The sequence below is a fragment of the Sus scrofa genome, chromosome 5, assembly GCF_054392235.1.
Source record: "Sus scrofa isolate SSC_HxYL_T2T_F1_AM1 chromosome 5, Sscrofa_HxYL_maternal_Yorkshire_Landrace_v2.0, whole genome shotgun sequence".
Classification (NCBI taxonomy): Eukaryota; Metazoa; Chordata; class Mammalia; order Artiodactyla; family Suidae; genus Sus; species Sus scrofa.
The window spans coordinates 20629798-20650058 of NC_139387.1; the positions used below are offsets into that span (position 1 = coordinate 20629798).

Consider the following 20261-nt stretch of genomic DNA (forward strand, 5'->3'; position numbering starts at 1 on the left):
TAGCTGTGGGGTAGGCCAGCAGCTGCGGCTCTGATTTGACGCCTAGCCTGGGAACTTCCATACGCCGCAGGTGCATACCTAAAAAAAAAAGAAAGAAAGAAAAAATGCACAAAGTCTGAAAAGAAAGGAAAAGAAAATTAAATATTTCCCATTCCACCCCCAAGGTGATTATTGTAAATATACATATATGCAAACCCTTTTATTTTATACGTGTGGGACCATACTGTTGTCTACTTTGATTTCTTAAACTCCGCTTTCTTCATTTCACATATCTTGGACACCTTTCTGAATCAGCATGTGTAGATCTACCTTTTTTTTAAAACCCAGACAAGTAAACTTGGAATCCATCCGCATATTTCATGTACTAAAAGGAAACTGTGGGGAAGTACAGGACTGCAATGCTTACACATTTCTGTCGCCTCTCCTGTTTTGGTGTCAATTTCGATGACATATTTTCCTACCTGTTGTCCAACTGAATGTTCATATCGCGTACATCTGCTCCTAATCTGCAATAACGACAACTACTACACTCCATAAATTCTTTCTAAAAATCAGAACTTTGATCTGTGTAATGTCCGATCATGTTCCACAGACCAATTTGAGAAATGATGCCTAGATCTTTCTTGACCCTTGCCTTAGTTATCTGTCATCCATCTAGCTTGAGAAACATCGTACAAAATAGGATATGTTACATGAAACTCCTCATTGCATCTGTATAGGAATAATGTTGGGATGATTATTTTAGAAGGACCCTCTACAATTCTCTCTTTCGGTCTCAGCAACCAAAAATAACTTGTTTGGTGGGGAAAGGGCTATTATATTTGATCTCATATCATACATCTCATACGTTGTTTTCTTTAGGGTTAGGGTTAGGGTTTTTTCTTTTAGGGCCGCCCTGCAGCATATGGAAGTTCCTGGGCTAGGGGTTGAATTGGAGCGGCAGGTGCTGGCTGACACCACAGCCATGGCAATACCAGATCCAAGCTGTGTTTTCGAACTATGCCACAGCTCAGGGCAACGCCAGATCCTTAACCCACTGAGCGAAGCCAGGGGTCAAACCCATGTCCTCATGGATACTAGTCGGGTCCTTAACCCACCGAGCCACAAGAACTCCATCTCATTCTTTTTAGTAGTTGCTTGGCACTCTAATGTGTGGAATATCCATTTAATTAACCCAGATCTTCTAATGGTCCATGTCTTGGTCTCCAGCAGTTTTATTTTTGCCAAAAGTCTACAATTAACATGAATTAATATGCAAGTAATATCTAATTAATATGCACTCGGCGATCATATCTATAGGTTAAATTCCTAGAAGTGGTGTTCTAGGCTATCATATTAACCAATATTTATGAAGTGCCTATTTTGTGCCAGGCCATGCAAGTATATCTGCGGTAAACAAAAATGGGGATCACCCCCACCTCATTAATGGTCAAAAGCATGTGCATTTTTATTCGTTCTCCCAACAAATTCTTACCGAGCACCTACTATGCACCAGCCACTCTTCTAGGCACTAGGGATAAACCAGTGAACAAAACAGGCAAAAGCCCCATCCTCATGGACTTTCTACTCTGGGGACAGGAGACAGATAATAACTGTGGATGTAGCATGTTAGCAGGTGATGAGTGTTACAGGCAGGATAGAGCAGGCAAGGACTGTAGCCAGGAAAGTGAAAAGGTGATAATGAATCTTCAACTAAAACAGACAACTGAGTTTTTACTTAAGAAGTACAGTGTGTTGGGAGTTCCCGTCGTGGCTCAGTGGTTAACGAATCCGACAAGGAATCATGAGGTTGAAGGTTCCATCCCTGGCCTCGCTCAGTGGGTTAAGGATCTGGCATTGTCGTGAGCTGTGGTGTGGGTTGCAAAAGCGGCTTGGATCCCGCGTTGCTGTGGCTGTGGCATAGGCCGGTGGCTACAGCTCCAATTAGACCCCTGGCCTGGGAACCTCTGTATGCCGCAGGTGTGGCCCTAGAAAAGACAAAAAGAAAAAGAAAAAAAAAAGAAATACAGTGTGTTTATCCTGCCATCTCTAAAATCGTGAAGGTCCTTGGAGAAAAGGCTAAAGAGAGCACCATTTGAGTCCCTCAGGGGCCCAGAGGACAGGAAGCCAGGCCAGGTGCCCCCAAGGGTATAAGGAAGCCCCCCCCCAACTCCGCCCCAGGGAAGATGAGTCAGAGAGGCTGCCAAGTGAGCAGAGCAAGGGCTGCCCATCCTGAGTTACACAAGAGGTCACCCGGGAGCTTCTGCAGGCAGGGAGCCTTGCTGTCTCTGGGTACCTGGGTTCTACTACCTGGAGGAAAACAACCTATCTGAAAGCAAGGTGCCCCAATGAGGTGCTTCTCACCCTTAAACCTACCTGCCCTGAATAAACACAGCAATCACTGACCCTACTTCCTCCCTCCCAATCTCTCTCCAGCCCCTACTTTGTCCCCCGATCTCACTTTTCACAGGAGTCTACAGGAGAGGCATCCTTGGGGCAAGGAGGTTGAGCTTTACTCTCTAGGATTTGTTTGTTTATTTTCTTTTTTAAAAATTTTTACTATAGTTGATTTAGAATGTTCTGTCAATTTCTGCTGTACAGCAAAGTGACCCAGTTATACATGTGTGTGTGTGTGTGTGTGTGTGTGTGTGTGTGTGTACACATTCTTTTTCTCATATAATCTTTTATTATGTTCTGTGATCTTGATTTGTTTTAGGAAAGTAATCTGGGTAGTTTTCTTGTCCTGTCTGCCCCACCATTTTCCAAATGTGTAAATACAATTTTAAAAAACTTTTTTTTATTATAGCTGATTTGCAATGTTCTGTCAATTTCGGCTGTACAGCAAAGTGACCCAGTCTTTCCCATACTATCTTCCATCATGGTCTACCACACGTGACTGGACAGAGTTCCCTGTGCTCTACAGCAGTAAGACTTTAAATCTGCTCTTCCTGAGTACACAGGTACCCCAGAGGTCTGATGAACCCCAGCCAAAGGTTGCCCTGGCTGGAATTAGGGGAAGGAGGAATCTAGCCCTCATAAGAAGAGACTGATACAGGACAGCAAGCAAACAGGCCTGAGAACCGCCTAATGCCAACAAACATTATGGGATGTGTACCTGCCTGTGGGTGAAGCAGAAAGTCCCTGGCAGAGCCCGAGCGGTGCTTGCAACCAAGTCAAGCAGATCGAAGAAACCCGAGATGATGCACCTGATATGATTAGCGCTCCCATTGGACAACGGCTTACAGTTCCCAAGGCGCTTATGCATTTGATCCTCATTACAATCCTGTGAGGTATGACAGGCAGTAGTTATTACTGGCTCTGGCCCAGAGAGGTAGAGACCGAGGTTCACAGGGATCATGTGACTCGTCCAAAGCCACCGAGCGAGAAGCTTAATGAAGGAAACCACATCTCCGGATACCCAATCCCAAGCTCTTTCCCCTATTCCAACTTCACCTGGGGGTTTTTGCCCTGGATGCACATTTGAATAACCTAGTGAGATCTCCAAACATTGCCAGGTCCCAGCTCTAGAGATTCCAGTTCATTAGTTCTGAGGTTGGGACGCAGGCCTCCAGGCCCCTAAGTGATTCCAACAGCAGGCAAGATCAAGAGGCACCATGGCCTTCCCTCTTTTTTTGGTGGGGGTCGGGGTGGCTGCACCTGTGGCATGTGGAAATTCCCAGGCCAGGGATAGAACCCAAGTCACAGCAGCAACCCGAACCACTGCAGTGACAATACCAGGCTCTTAACCCACTTCACCACAGGGGAACTCCTGGCCTTCCCTCTTGATGCAAGAGGGGAACAGGAGATCAAGGACTCTGTGGTCTGTCTGCCTTGGCTGTACTAATGAGCTTAAAGAAAAGAAACAGCAAGCTTAACATTTTTTTTTTTTTTTTTGGTCTTTTCTAGGGCTGCACCCGAGGCATATGGAGGTTCCTAGGCTATAGGTCTAATTGGAGCTGTAGCTGCCGGCCTACACCACAGCCACAGCAACGCCAGATCCTCAACCCACTGAGGGAGGCCGGGGATCAAACCCACAACCTCATGGTTCCTAGTCAGATTCGTTAACCACTGAGGCTCAACATTTTAAATTCTTGACTCAAAGGAGTTCTCTTAGTGGCTCAGTGGTTAACGAACTCAACTAGGATCCATAAGGATGTGGGTTCGATCCCTGGCCTCACTCAGCGGGTTAAGGATCCGGCCTGGCCGTGAGCTGTGGTGTAGGTCAAAGACATGGCTCAGGTCCTGCATTGCTGTGCCTGTGGTGTAGGCGGCAGCTGTAGCTCAATTTGACCCCTAGCCTGGGAACTTTCATATGCAGCAGGGGCAGCCCTAAAAAGCAAAAAAAGAAAAAAAAATTTTGGCTCAAAAGGACCAAGCTGCTCTCTAAGACGTTCTAAATGAATCTCAACTCCTGGAGCTGTAGGGCTGATGCAGCTGAAGCCTGATTCGACAGGTTGTTGGATTACATCATGCATTGAAATCACAACCTTGCCAGGTCTTCTGGGAAAGCCAAGGGACTGGGGAGGAATCCTAAGGATGAGCAAAGGGGCCTTGGGATGAGGATGCTAAATGTCCAGACCCCACGAAATCTCACTGGCTGGCAGAGGCAGCCCCTCCTTCTCTGTCTAACGAGGCTGGTCCTGTCTTGCTTGGAGAATCTGTAACAGCCTCACCAGAGGCACTTAAGGTGCAAAGGATGCCTCAGACACATACCGAGGGGTCCGTTCCAAAATCTGACCCTAGTGAAGACTCACAAGAATTGCAGAGATTTTGCCAGTTTATATAGACACAAACTTGGGGAATATGTGTGGGAGAAAATTCTCAAGGCACTAAACCAGAAAGGAAGGAACACAGTTTGAGACCTGGGCTGAATTTCTGTACAGGAGTTCCGAGATTGCAAACTCGACGTGCTCACTCCAGCAGCTGGAAATGATTTGATCTCTTTCCTTAGTTAATGGGTTAAAAGCTGGATTCAAGAGCGGTGTTGTTCCATAAACGAAGCTGCAACACGAGAAATCCTATTGCATAATGCAGAGAAAGGAATCCAAAGACTTAAGGAGAGAGGAATGCTGAATCGGATTTATCATGTACAATCCAGTCACTCGCCCCTAAATAATTCCCCCAAGAGAGCCTAGAGGACCTGCCCTTCACTGAGGCATTGAGAAAGAGAAGCACAGCATTCTTAAAAAGGGCTGAGCTGGTTTTTCTCTGCATGCGCAGGAATGAAGATGGACAGGCTGCTATGGAAATGGGCTTCCTGATTTTGATCGCAATGATGGGTCCCAGCCTGGAGGGGGAGGGGCTGCAGTTGACCACCAGAGGCAAGGTGGGTTTGGTTACCTTAAAAGGCAATGGGGTCAGCACAATAATCGGGATGGCCCGACCCACAGGAATCTTTGGCAGTTATCACCTTGTTATAGGATTCCAGTTCTAAAATGAGTGGGCAGTCTATTAAAATCCTCTTTGAGGTTTCTCTTATAGATGTGTCTATAAAAGGTTCATTTCAAATCAATGAGATAAGCAGGTCGAAAGTAAAAGAATGAAAAAAAAAAAAAAAAAGATCGGTCATGAAATAGCAGCCAAGGGAAAGCAGAAGTGGCAATATTAATATCAGATAAAGTAGACTTCCCAGCAAAGAAAACTGCCAGAAATAGAGACATTGTACAATAGTAAAAAGTTGGAGTTCCCGTTGTGGCTCAGCGGGTTAAGAACCGGATCAGAATCCATGAGGATTTGGGTTCAATCCCTGGCGTCACTCAGGGTGTTAAGGGTCTGGAGTTGCTGTGGCTGCAGTGCAGGCCTCAGCTGCCACTCCAATTTGACCCTAGCCTGGGAATTTCCACACACCACATGGCAGTCGTTAAAAAAAAAGAAAGAAAGAAAAATAAATGGACATCACCAAATGCACGTGTGGAGAAACTGGAACGTTCATACATTGCTGTTGGCACAGCCACTCTGAAATACAATTGGGTGAGTTCCTTAAAAATCTAAGCTTAGGAGTTCCCTTTGTGGCTCAGTGGAAACGAATTTGACTAGCATCCGTGAGGACGCAGGTTTGCTCCCTGGCCTCGCCCAGTGGGTTAAGGATCTGGCAATGCCGTGAGCTGTGGTGTAGGTCACAGACATGACTCAGATCGGGCATTGCTGTGGCTGTGGTGTAGGCTGGCAGCTACAGCTAAAACTTGACTCCAGGCCTGGGAACTTCAACATGCCACGTGTGCAGCCCTAAAAAGCAAAAAAAAAAAAAAAAAAAAATTTAAGCTTACAACTCAGCATTTGCACTCCTGGGCATTGATCTTAAAGAAATAAAAACTTTATCTTCACACAAGTCTTAAAATAGCTAAAAACTAGAGACAATACAGATGTCCTTCTCAGGTGAATGGTTAAACTGGGGTACCACATCTATATGGTGGGATAATTCTCAGCTCTAAAGAAGATATTTGCAACAGCTCAGATGAGTCTTCAGGGAATTATGCTAAGTGAGAAAAGCCCGTTCCAAAAGGTTACACGTTGTAGGTTTCCATTCTTGAAATGACACAATTGCAGAAATGGAGAACAGCTTAGCGAGTGCCCCCCACCCCCTGCGCCTGGGGGGTATTAAGGAGGAAATGGGGCCAGAGGGAAATGAGTGTGGCCATACAAGGACAACACCTGAGATCCTTGTAGTGATGGAAACGTCTTGTGTCTTCACATTATCAATGTCAACATCTTGTTTGTGACAAAGTACGATAGTTTTGCAAGATGCTACCCTTGGGGGAAACTGGGTGAAGAGTACATGGGATTTCTCTGTGTTATTTCTGACAGCTCCATGTGTCTACAATTATGTCGAAAGGTTTAATTTAAAAAAAATGGGTATATAAAAGGTTTTGCATTTATTTTTTTCCAAAAAACAAAGGTATTTAAGGTTGCTTTTTATTTTATTTTTTGCTTTTTAGGGCTGCACCTGTGGCATATGAAATTCACCCAGGCTAGGGATGGTATCAAAGCTGCAGCTACACCACAGCCACAGCAAAGCTGGATGGACCCCCTTAACCCACGAAGCAGAGTTCAAACCCACGAAGCAGAGTTCAAACTCACGTCCTCATGGATAAAATAGTCGGGTTCATTACTGCTGAGCCACATCGGGAACTCCTAAGGTTGTTTTTTTGGTTTTGGGGGCTTTTTTTTTTTTTTTGTCTTTTTGCCTTTTTGCCTTTCCTAGGGCCGCTCCCGCGGCATATGGAGGTTCCCAGGCTAGGGGTCGAATCAGAGCTGTAGCCCCTGGCCTACACCACAGCTCACAGCAACACCGGATCCTTAATCCACTAAGCAAGGCCAGGGATCGAACCCTCAACCTCTTGGTTCCTAGTCGGATTTGTTAACTGCTGAGCCACAATGGGAACTCCAAGTTTGCTTTTTAATAGTCAATCTTTACCCTAAATTTATAGGGCGGGCCACACACGTACACCCAAGATTTTTCCCTTGAGTGTTAGGAGAATGCTCCCCCATCTTAGCTTAGGAGACTCAGGTTGGTTGCAGGTGCTCCGGGAATCACCCTGTGCTCCCAGGAATCCCAGGACAAACTGGAAACCAGGCGACTCTCCCAGCTGGGGGACGTTGGGGAAGTGGCGGTCAGAGGGCGCGGGAAGCCCAGCCCAGGGGTGCGAACCCAGACTGGGCTGGGGCCATGGGACAGGCGGACAGCCCTGAGCCCTCGGAGCTGGGGACACCCAGGCGCCCGCCGCTGACTCTACTCGGGGTGAAGGGCACCAGGGCCCCGGGGAAGGCAGAGAAGACAAAAGGCAGCGGGCCGCCGGAATGCGGCTTCCCCACGCGGATTGCTCGGGAAAGGAGCCGAAAGTAGGGTCCGGCCGAGCCAAGAAACGGCTACCCGCCCCCTCCCGCTCCAGAGAGTCCTTTAAGAATTTTTAAAATCTAGGGTCCCTCTCGCCGCCCACCAGTCCCCATACCCCGCGATCCTCGCAGTCCTGGGCTCTGACGCCTTCTCTCCGTCCCTCCCTGCACCCCCCTGCGTTCCCACCTTGGCTGCGGCTCTAAGGGGACTCCCACCCCGACACAAAGCTTCCTTTTGTTCTTCCAGTTCCTTTTTGCCCCTCAGCCCCGCCCACGAGCACTGCGGCCTCGGGGGAGGCCTTGCTGCAGTCATGTTTGAGCAGCGCTCTGCAGGTGTAAACCTAGGGAGATAGGACAGAAAGACCCAGGGACCCAGAAGCAGCCCTCTCGCTGGTCTACGAAGCTTGAAACCCTAGGAGAACTCTTCACGGGCAGGTTCTTTACCTGTCAATGCCTTAGTTTCCCTGTTCCTAAAATAGGATCTTTAATCTTTGTTCCTAAAATAAGGACTTTATGTTGGAGTTCCCATGGTCTAAGGAGGAACGATGAGGTTTTGGGTTCACTGGCCTCACTCAGTGGGTTAAGGATCTGGTGTTGCGGTGAGCTGTGGTGTAGGTCGCAGACGCGGCTCAGATCCTGCGTTGCTGTGGCTGTGGTGTAGGCTGGTGGCTGTAGCTCGGGTTAGACCCCTAGCCTGGCAACTTCCATATGCCTCGGATCCGGCCCTTAAAAGCAAAAAAAAGGGGGACTTTATCTTTAATAGTGCGTGCTGGGGGAGGGGGTTACCTGAATTAACACATGTAAAGTTTTGTGGGGTTTTTTTGGGTTTTTTTTTTGTCTTTTTTGCTCCCTCGGCATACGGAGGTTCCCAGGCTAGGGGTCGAATCGGATGGAGCTGTAGCCACTGGCCTACGCCACAGCCACAGCAACTCAGGATCCGAGCCGCGTCTGCGACTTACACCACAGCTCACGGCAACGCCGGATCCTTAACCCACTGAGCAAGGCCAGGGATCGAACCTGCAACCTCATGGTTCCTAGTCGGATTCGTTAACCACTGAGCCACGATGGGAACGCCACATGTAAAGCCTTTCTTTTTTTTTTTTTTTAACTTTTTAGTCTAGCCCACAGTAAGTGCTAAGTGCTGTGTAAGTCTTGATATTATCATAAGCAGTTGAGTACCAGAATCCCTATGTCATTTTCCCAGGTTCCACGACTGCACCTGTGCCTTCCCTCTCTGGAAGGCCTGTCACAAGCTGGTTATGCCCACTGGTCACTGGGAATGATAAAATGGTGCCCAGACACCCCCACTGCCACCCAGCAAGTCCCCTTACCCTCACCTGGGCCCAGGTGCCTCTCCTTGGTGAAGCAGGGTAAACTGAGGGACACTCTGGCCCCACTCGGACTGGGTGACCCGTCAAAGAGTGAAAGTTGGGAAGCTCTAAACCCCGAATCCAGGAGTTCCCGTCATGGCTCAGAGGAAACCCATCTGACTAGCATCCATGAGGACACAAGTTCAATCCCTGGCCTCACTCAGTGGGTTAAGGCTCCAGCGTTGCGGCGAACTATGGTGTAGATCACAGATGTGGCTCAGATCCTGCGTTGCTGTGGCTGTGGTGTAGGGCAGCAGCCACAGCTCTGATTGGACCCCTAGCTTTGGAACCTCCATATGCCTCAGGTGCAGCCCTAAAAAGACAAAAAAAAATTAAATAAGTAAACTCCGAGGCCTTGTCCCAGCCCTGTCGCTACTTTCATGAGCTTGAGTCTGCCACCCTCTGGGCCTTAGTTTTTTCATGAGTGCAATAAAGATACTGCTTTCTCGAGCACACATTTATCAGGTGTAAGACGGTGATCTGGCCTGCCCTAACCACTTTAAGTGTTGTTATAAGGATTATCTTAATTCGGGTGAGTCATGAAGTTCTTTATAGCTCCACACCGTCTGCTGTGCTAGAGGTACAGGCCTGCCGGTGCCTGTCCTTCCATTCCTCCCCACTTCCACCCATGTCTCAGCTCCAGGAGATTGGGGATTTGGGTCTGCTTTGTCCTCAGACGTGACCCCAGCACCTAGCACAGTGCGCAGAATAGGTGGCCAGCAATTGGGCTGAATGAGTGAAGGCTCCAGAGTTGGCCTCTCAGAGGAGGAATCTTTGCAGCCCTCCTGACATCTGACCTCTGTGTGAAGACTTTAAGATAGCCTTGCAAGTACCTGAAAAAAAGACAAAAAAAAAAACCTTTATTTATTTATTTATTTTTGCATTTTAGGGCCACACCCGTGACATAAGAAGATTCCCAGGCTAGGGGTCCACTCGGAGCTTCAGCTGCCAGCCTACACCACAGCCACAGCAACACAGGATCTGAGCCGCATCTGTGACCTATACCATAGCTCATGGCAATGCCAGATCCTTAACCCACTGAGCAAGGCCAGGGATGGAACCGGCAACCTCATGGTTCCTAGTCAGATTCGTTTCCACTGCACCATGACGGGAACTCCAAAATTTTTTTAAATTATATGTATACCTGAATCACTGAATCACCTTGCTGTACACCTGAAACTAACACAATTTTGTAAATTAACTGTACTCCAATGTTTTTAAAAAAAAAAAATAGCCTGGAGTTTCTGCTGTGGCATAGCGGCTTAAGAATCTGCCTATAGTGGCTTGGGTCACTGCAGCAGCCTGAGTCACTGCCAAGGCACAAGTTCGATTCCACACCGGGCACAATGGGTTAAAGTATCTGGCAGCAGCTTAGATTCAATCCCTGGCTCAGGAACTTCCATGGGTAGGGCTATTGGGAAAAAAAAAAAAAAAAAAAAGCCAGAAGCTCCTGTTGTAGCCCAGCAGAAACGAATCTGATGAGTATCCATGAGGATATGGGTTGGATCCCTGGCCTCACTCAGTGGATTAAGGATTCAGTGTGGCTGTGAGCTGTCATGGTAGGTTGCGGATGTGGCTCCAATCTGGCATTGCTGTGGCTGTGGCTTGTTGTAGGCTGGCACCTGCTCCTCCAATTGGACCCCTAGCCTGGGAACCTCCCTATGCCACACATGTGGCCCTTAAAAGCAAAATAAATAAATAATTTAAAAACTCCCTCCTCTGTGAGATTTCATCTGTTTTTTTTTTTTTTTTTTTTTTTTGATCAAGCTGGGGGCATGCAGAAGTTCCCAAGCCAGGGATCGAACCCCAGCCACAGTAGGGACAATGCAAGGTCCTTAACCCTCTGTGCCATCAGGGAACTCCGGTATTAATCTCCTAACCTATGAGAGGGAGCCCTTTAGCACTGCACACAGATTTAGCTGCACCGCTTGTCTGGCCCACCTGCCTGAGGCTGAGCCAAGGAAGCACCGCTCTACACAGAAACATCTCAAGGACGTTGAATAAATGAATGGATGTAGTGATTCTCAGGACTCGGGAAGCTGTTTCTCCCAGAGACCCTGATCAGAACATGATGAAGTGGCTGGTGCTGCAGCAAAAGGGATTTAGGGAAAACTTCTTGGGATTCCCAGGTGTTGCAGTGGCCCGGGGCCAAAAGCAGAGTTCTCCTCGACCCCACCCCAGGCAATGGGGTCAAGTGGGCCCCTGCCAAATGAGCTGACCTTTCTCCATCACCCAACCCCTCAGGATCTAAAGACATTCATCTGCATTGTTGAGTTTCTTCCAGGCCCTTCCCACACATACCTGTGTTAGCACTGTGGTCCTGCTTTGTATCCCCTGCCAGAGCTAATGATTTACACTCAAGGCCAGATGAAAGGGCTTGGGATCGGGGAGGGGGGGAGGTGTCAGTGGAGGGGAGAGGCTTTGGTGCCACCTAGGTGTGGGGAGTGAATTTCAGTCCCTTGTGGCCCGTGTCCTCCACCCCAAGTTAATTCCCTTTGAGACGTATTCCTTTTTCTCTTCTTCCAAAAGCCACTGTGGTCCCTTTCAGGAAGTCTTTCTCACTCTTCTCTAACCCTTCACCCTGTCCTACATCCCCTAATGTCTAAAGCAGTATTTTTCAGGGGATATGAGCAGAAGAGTGGACTAACCAGTGTACAAATATATTTTTTAAGTAAAATGAATAGGCATTCCCAGTGTGGCACACCTGGAGAGGTGGCATCTCTGCAGAACTGGGACACAGGTTCAATCCCAGGGCCAGCACAGTAGTTTAAGAATCCGGCATTGCCACAATTGTGGCATAGGTCACAACTGTGGTTTGAATCTGATCCCTGGCCTAGGTACTCCATATGCCTCAGGACAGACAAAAAAGAAAAAAAAAATTTACTTTTTTCAAATTAAAAAAAAAATTAATAAAGGAGTTCCCGGCATGGCTCAGTGGTAACAAACCCATGAGGGTTCGGGTTTGATCCCTGGCCTCAATCAGTGGGTTAAGGATCTGGCATTGCCATGAACTGTGGTGTAGGTTGCAGATGTGGCCTGGATCCCATGTTGCTGTGACTGTGGTATAGGCCAGCAGCTGTAGCTTCGATTTGACCCCAAGCCTGGGATCTTCTTGATGCCATGGGTGTGGCCCTAAAAAGACAAAAAAATAAAATAATAAAATGAAAAGAAAAGGGTTAAATAAACTAAATCAGAGTGCATCCCATGTGGTAAGGCTGAATACTATTATATTGTTTCATGAAACTCTTTGTTTTTTTTTTGTTTGTTTGTTTGTTTTTCTTTTTGGGGCCGCACCTGCATCATATGGAAGTTCTCTCGCTAGGGCTCAGATCCGAGCTGCAGCTGCCAGCCTATGCCACCGCCATGGCAACACCAATCTGAGCTGCATCTGTGGCCTGTGCTGCAGCTTGCAGCAATACTGGATCCTTAACCCACTGATGGAGGCCAGGGATCAAAACAGCATCCTCACGGAAACTATGTAGGGTTTTTAACTGGCTGAGCCACAAAAGGAACTCCTGTTTCATGAAAGTCTTGATATATGTGTGGAGAGAGAGAGAGAGAGATCATTTGTATGTCTTAAAAGGGATTTTCATCAAAAAAGCTTAAAAGCCACAGTCTAGAGCTCTTGGTTCTATCATTTCGAAGGTCTTCCCTGGGTCCGGATACGTGACCCATCTGCCTTCCCCATTCCTCTTCCTCCTTCTGCCTCTAGACAGCATCCAAGAGAATTTTCTGCACTCATGGAAGTTAACTGCATCTGTGTTGTCCAATATGATAGCCAAGAACCACAGAGGCTACTGAGCACTTGAAATATAGCTAAATATAGCTAGTGACTGAGGAAATTTTTGTGTTTTTTTGCTTTTTTTTCTGCTTTTCTTAAGGCCACACCTGTGGCATATGGAAGTTCCCAGCCTAGGGATCGAATCAGACCTGAAGCTGTCAGCCAACACCACAGCCACAGCAACACCAGATCTGAGCCTCATCTTCGACCTACACCACAGCTCACAGCAATGCCTGATCCTTAACCCACTGAGCAAGGCCAGGGATCGAACCCTCATCCTCATGGATACTAGTCGGATTTGTTTCTGCTGAGCCACAACAGGAACGCCCAGGAAATTATTATTATATTTAATTCCAATGAATTTAAATTTAAGTAGCCACAGTGGTGGCTAGTAGCTAAAGACTACTATACTGCACGGTGAAGTTCTAGACTGAAAACTCCCTGTGGGCAGAGACCAAGCTGTCTTGTTCATTCTTGTGCTGCTGGAACTCAGCACAGTTCTGGCATGTGATAAATCGCCAATAAATGTTGGAGTGTTTTTTGTTTTTATTTTGGAGACAAATAAAATACCCCTAACCTGTAGCACTTACCAATTCCCATGGTGTAAATACTCCCACCCTGGTCAGTTTCAAGCTACCAGTGGTTTATTTCTGGCTAGTAAAATTCCTTAATTTAGCAATGGGCTCTCACTAGACTTTGAATGAATGAGTGAATGAATGAACAAATAAATAAGCGAATAGCCTACCAGTATGGGACGCTACAAGCAGAACACTCAAGAGAAGGAGTAATACGGAGAGTAGAGGGAGCTTTTAAGCTAGTACTTTTCTCTCTTTGTAGCTCCTCTTTGTACTAAGAAACAGAACCCAGCAGGAAATCATTGAACTTCTTCAGTCTGTGGCCCTACTTCGCAGCCACACACTGTTAGGAAACTCCAAAGGCTTTCCAAGAGGTCCCGACCTGAGCCATTCTAGCCCGAGGAAAATCCTCTATGTTAAAAAAGCTACTGAGTGACTACAGAGCACGTGTAATGAGCCCATGCAAGGCAGTTGTTACCATTTTTCGAAATTTCCAGGTACAGAAATCACACAGCCTCCCCCAGTCACGAAAACAGCCTCTGTAATGGGAAGGTGCTAACACTATAAATCTTGCTGTCGGTTTAGGAATGCTCTGTGCAAATGTTTTGAGGGCCCCAGGCACCATTTTCCACCTCTCCTTTGCTGGGCTTTGCCTTCCTCCCCTGGGGTCACTTCTGCATTCCACACGTGTTTAAGGAAGGAGGGTCGGGTGCCTACTTTGGGGATAGCTTGAACCCAGGTCAAGACCTTAGCCCTAACTGATTCGAAAGACAGAGCACTCAAATAAAAATTCAAGCACCAAAGCGTGAGACAAGATACAAGAAAGGTCATGAGCTGAATTCAGAGCCAAGGAATGGGAGGCCAATAAACGCTACAGGCTACAGGCCTTGGGAAGAAGGATGGTGATTGTGATTCATGACCAAGTGGAATCTGAAGGATGCTAGGGCTCGTGCTCTGGGAGAGGTGTGCCTTCCAGATGAGAGAATAATGAGGAGACGGTCCCCAAGGTCAACCTTGTGACTTGCACATGGTAGCTATTCAATAAATACATGCTCCTAGGGTCCCAGAAAACCTGAGGCTGCTCTTGGTTGTGGCGATGGCAAGAGAACATGGGTGAGCAAATGCCAGGTCTCAGGCAGGCTGGCAAGCACCAGGGAGATAACCTGGGGCTGGCAGGAGCAGCGGAGCATAGGGCAGGGCTGAGCCAAGCCAAAAGCACAGACAAAAGGGTTTATCCCTGCAGCTACCATCTAGGATGCCAACTCCCCAGCATCCTAGGAGGCGTTACCTTGGGGAGGTGACATCCCGCCTGCCGACCATGGCTCTGCCCAGCCAGGATCTTAAAGGTCTGCTGCCCACCCTGCACCAGGCTCAGCCACACTCTGCTCTTCAGAGCTCTCAGATCCCTTTGTTGGCAGAGTTAAGGGTGGCTGGATGGTGACAGCCCTGATCAAAGCAAAGCATTCCTGAGCCCCTGTGGCTCAGTGGGTTAAGGATACGGCATTGTCACAGCTGTGGTGCAGGTGCAGGTCACAGCTGCAGTGCAGGTTTGACCCCTGGCCCGGGAACGTCCATATGCCTTGGATGCAACTGAAAAAAAAAAAAAAGCAAAACCTTCCTGGGGTCCCCTGGAGCTGTCATGTGCCAACCACCTTCAGGTAACTATCACCCCACCCCACCCCAAGTTCTTTGGCTTGTTCAAGTTCCCACCAAGTATTGTACAATCATCCTTAAAAGATAATAGCATAATGTCCAATCCCTTATCCAACAATTCCAAACTCCAGAAAACTCTGAGGACCAGAGTTCTTTTTTTTTTTTCCTATTTTTTTTAGGGGTGCACCCACGGCATACGGAAGTTCCTAGGCTAGGGATCCAATCAGAGCTGTGGCCACTGGCCTACGTCACAGCAACGCCAGATCTGAGACAGGTCTGTGACCTACACCAGAGCTCAAGGCAACGCCAGATCTTTAACCCACTCAGCAAGGTCAGGGATTGAACCTGCATCCTCATGGATGCTAGTCAGACTCCTTTCTGCTATGCCACAATGGGAACTCCTCTTTCTTTTTTTTTTTAAATGGGCACACCCACAGCATATGGAAGTTCCCAGGCCAGGGACTGAATCTGAGCTGCATCTGTGACCTACACCACAGGTGCAACAACACCAAATCCTTAACCCACTGAGCGAGGCCAGGGATCCAACCCACATCCTCATGGAGACTATGTCAGGTTCTTAACCCTCTGAGCCACAGTGGGAACTCAGAGGTCTTTGTAATTAATTCACTTACCTGCAAAACCTGACATGAGGCTGCTTCTAGGTTTCATATACCCCACCTAGGGGGGAATGGGTGTACGTCTCCCTGCAGAAATAATAAAGGGTCTGATTCCATGGTTTCAGGTGCCACATCAAACCCCGCTGTGCTTTTACTTGTACATTATACATAGTACGTTCCCTTTCTAAAATCTAAAAGATTCTGAATCCCAAGAGCCATCTGGACCTCTCGGTTGGGTTCAGGGGTTGTGAACTTGTGATATCAATCCAGGTTTAAGGGGTTTTGTTTTAGTTTTTGTTTTTGTCTTCTTTTCACAGCACACAAGTGGCATATGGAAGTTTCCAGGCTAGGGGTCAAATCTGAGCCGCAGCTGCCAGCCTACACCACAACCATGGCAACATTGGATCTGAGCGGCATCTGTGCAGCGTGCTGCAACACCGGATCCTTAACCCAGCGAGCAAGGCCAGGGATTGAACACATCCTGTGCACATACAGGAGTTCCCATCATGGCTCAGCGTAATGAACCCAACTAGAATCCATGACGACATGGGTTCAATCCCTGGCCGTGTTCAATGGGTTAAGGATCCTGAATTGCTGTGAGCTGCAGTGTAGGTCACAGATTCGGCTCAGATCTGGCGCTGCTGTGGCTGTGGTGTAGGCGGGCAGCTGTAGCTCTGTTTCCACCTCTAGCCTGAGAACCTCCAGATGCCAAGGGCGTGGCCCTAAAAAGACAAAAAACAAAATAAAAATAGAACGTGCACATACAAATAAAAGTGAAATTGTACCAAGCAGATCAAAGTAAGATCTCAAAGGAGAGGCACGTTTGACCTGGAGAAAGAGAAGCTGGGGAGGGAAGAAGGGCGCCCTGGGCAGTGTCAGGAGACCTGGGTTGCATCAGGCTGACTCACCTGGCCACGCTAATACACCTCTTTCCCCTCCGGGCCATTTTCCTCCCTGACAAAACCTTCCATCTCCTCTGAGTTCCCGTCTATTCTCTATGACGTCAAATAGCTGAAGGCCTGTCATTCAGGAGACGAGACACCAGACTGGTCTTTGTACCTCCCCGAGGAGCCAAGCCTGGGTAGCCCAGGAGGCGGGCCTCCGTTCCCACGAAGGGCTGTGTGAGGTGCTCTCCCACAGTCCGGCCAGCTGCCCGCCTCATCCTCCCCGCAGTGAGGCAGCCTGGGGTTTGGGCATTGGACAGGGGGCCAGAGAAGGGGCTCATGGCCTGAAAAAAGGTGGGTGGCCTCCCCAGGGACAAGGAGAGGGATGAACAAAATCCCAAGGGTCTGTGGGAATTCCCACTGTGGCTCAGTGGGTTATGAACCGGACTAGTATCCATGAGGAAGCGAGTTCGCTCCCTACCTAGCCTCGCTCAGTGGGTGAAAGATCCGGCGTTGCCATGAGCTGTGGGGTAGGCTGCAGATGCAGTTCCAATTTCACCCCGAGCCTAGGAACATCCATAGGCCGCAGGTGCGGCCCTAAAAGGCAAACAGTACAAAACAAAACAAAAAACCTCAAGGATCTGGGATCCGGGCACGCCTGCTAGGTGTTGTCTCCCTCCCCATAATAGCAGCTGCAAAGGGCCCGGGCCCAGCTTCCCAGAAACACCTCCCCGGACAGAGCCCAGCCGATGCCCCACAAGAACCATCCTCATCACCTCCATTCCCTGTCTCGGGACAGACCTTCTCCAGCCCCAGGATCTATATTCCAGGGAACAGTTCTGAGGATTGATTTCTGAGGACCAGTAAGGCCTGGCCTGGGGGTCACAAGAGAGAAAGGAGACACTCACTCTGGGGAGCCTGAGGGGGTAGACTGAGCCTTTGGGATGCACCCCCCACCCCTGGACCCAGTGAGCTTGCTCCAAACCATCCCCTTGCTCTTGAACTTCTGCCCTCTGCTTCTTTCTCCTTTTTCTTTTTCTCTCTTTTTTTCCTTTTTCTTTTTTTTTCTTTTTAGGGCTGCACCAGCAGCATATGGCAGTTTCCAGACTAGGGGTCAAATCGGAGCTGTAGCTGCCAGTCTATGCAACAGCCACAGCAACGCCAGATCCGAGCTGCATCTATGAAGGACACCACAGCTCATGGCAACACTAGATCCTTAACCCACTGAGCAAGGCCGGGGATGGAACTGGAATCCTCATGGATATTATTCAGGTTCTTAACCCACTGAGCCACAATGGGAACTCCTGCCCTCCCCTTCCCCACTCCCACCTCCCCTTTGGGCTGAGGCCAGAGCGTGCAAAAGCCAGTGGTACCAATGAACTGAACCCTTTCCTGTTTGGTGCCAGGCCCTCTGGTCCGGAGCAGGTGACCCTGTCCTGTGCCCGCAGGAGGCAGGGAAGGCTTTGCCATCCACGCTCCACTGTGGACAGAACCACTGGCCAGATGTGGCCCCAAATCCGGAGAAGCCTTGGATTGGGAAATGGGGGAGCCAGGTCTCTCCCTGCTCCCTCAGTCCTCACTCCAGGCGCTTCGGGGCCTGCTGAGACAGTGGCCACAGCAGAGGGTGAGGGGCGTGGGAAATGCAGAGACCATGGGCCCCCCACCTCTCACCCTGATCAAGGGTCCACACTGTGCTTCTGGAATTGTCTTTCAATCCACATCTGCAGTCACCTATCCCCATTCCCTCCACCAACAAACACCTTCCATGGTCCCATTGTTGAGAGCATAAAATCCGGCCTCCACCTGCTGGTTCCTGCCTTCATCTCTGCCATCACCCTGTATTTGTCTCCCAGATTAGCCCTCCCGGCTCCTCCTTCTCTAAACCCTTTGTTCCTAGACAATGTTTCTTCAGCTGCCCCTGCCCGCTCCTCTATTTCCTGCTGCTCTTCTAGTTCCTACACCCCATACCTCCCCCAGGACTCAGCAGTAGGGACACCTTATTTGTTTTTTTGGTTTTTGTTTTTTTCACAGCTGCACCCGCGGCATCTGGAAGTTCCCCAGCTGGGGGGGGCGAATCCAATCGGAGCTGCAGCTGCCTACACCACAACCACAGCAACGTGGGGTCCAAGCCGCGCCTGCAATCTACACCACAGCTCACAGCAACGCCGGATCCCGGACACACCTGAGCGAGGCCAGGGATCACACCTGCATCCTCACGGACACTCTGTTGGGTTCTTACCCCGCTGAGCTACAACGGGAACCCCATGACACCTCCGTCCTCATAAGTCTGGCACCTGATACTGGTGCTGTCTCATCAGGACCACTGGTCAAGATTACTTTTTAGTACCTGGAGTGCCTGGCCCCGTTTGTTGACTAGAATTGATTATGGGAATGAAAGTTGTATTCGTTCAAGGTGGTCCCCTGCCCTACTGCCCCAGGAGAGAGAGGGCAGAGGAGCCCACAGCAGGGGTCAATGACCCAGCCCTAACTCAAGAGATGTCCCTGTGATGATTAAAGTGAGACATTCCCCTCCAGGTTCCGAGGAGGCCCTGGAATCAGATGAGGATGACAAAAGGGATGCAGAGAGACCAAAGATGGAGCAAGGGCTGAAGCAGCGGCATGGAAAGCACTGGGGCAGACAGCAGACAGTCCTTCTCCCAGGAAAGAAGATAAATTGCGGGGGACTTAAGGGAGGGCAGAGGGAGTTCTCGCTGTGGCTCAGCGGTGAAGAGCCAGACTTGTATATCCATGAGGATGCAGGTTCCATCCCTGGCCTCGATCAGTGGGTTGAGGATCTGGCATTGCCGTGGCTGTCGTGTAGGCTGGAAGATGCAGCTCTGATTTGACCTCTGGCCTGGGAACTTCCACGTGATGTGGGTTCAGCCCTAAAGGGACTAAAATAAAATAAAATAAGGGAGTTGGGGGGCAGAACGTAGTTCCTGAGAAAGAATGTGTTATTCATCCTAGAAGAAAGAGAATGGAAGCTTCCTGGAGGGGAGGGGGTGCTGATCTTATCTGCCGCCTACATTCCAGAGGGCCCCTGCTGCTGCTTCTCATCTTAATTAGAAAATACCTGAGGATCCCCGCTAAGTGCTGGGACAAAGGAATTCCAGCGCCTCCCCCCACCCCCACCCCAGTCCTGCTCCCCACCCTCTGACCTCCAGCCTTGCCCTGTGGAGGGATTGGGGGGAGCAGGGGCTCAGGCTGCATTTCTGATTCTTCATCGACCTTGGGTGGATCCTTGAAGCTGGATTCCTTGAGAGATAATGGGAGAGGGTCTGGGAACTGTCAGGACTCCACGCCTGCTAAAAAAAAAAAAAAAAAAAAAAAAATCAGAAATAGCCCCTGAGAGAAATAGCCAAGTTTCTCACATCTCCACCTCGGGGTTTCTGGATGCTGACGCTTCACCCATTCATCCATCTGGCGGTCTGTTCAAAGCCACTTATTAGGGGCTGCTATCGATGTGCCAGGCAGTGCTGGGGTACAGACATTTCTGGGGCAGCCTGTTTTTGATAATATACAATAATAAGCTATAATCTAGATATAAACATGCTCTGAGTGGGTGGGAA

General features: G+C 48.9%; 1 long non-coding RNA gene across 2 annotated transcripts in view; it reads right to left on the bottom strand.

Annotated features, from left to right (window-relative positions):
* Positions 1–3094: 3094 nt before the first annotated feature.
* The window catches only part of LOC146403186 (uncharacterized), a 41469-nt gene continuing 24302 nt past the window's right edge, over positions 3095–20261 (bottom strand). The window contains exons 2-5 of one of the 2 annotated variants that reach the window (XR_014803248.1): positions 19851–19994; positions 15824–15895; positions 9874–10015; positions 3095–3262 (exon numbers count right to left, since the gene is read on the bottom strand). This is a non-coding gene — a long non-coding RNA (uncharacterized LOC146403186). Of the gene's footprint in view, positions 3263–9709; positions 10016–15823; positions 15896–19850; positions 19995–20261 lie in introns of those variants that run through there. The other variant, XR_014803247.1, reaches the window with a different exon arrangement.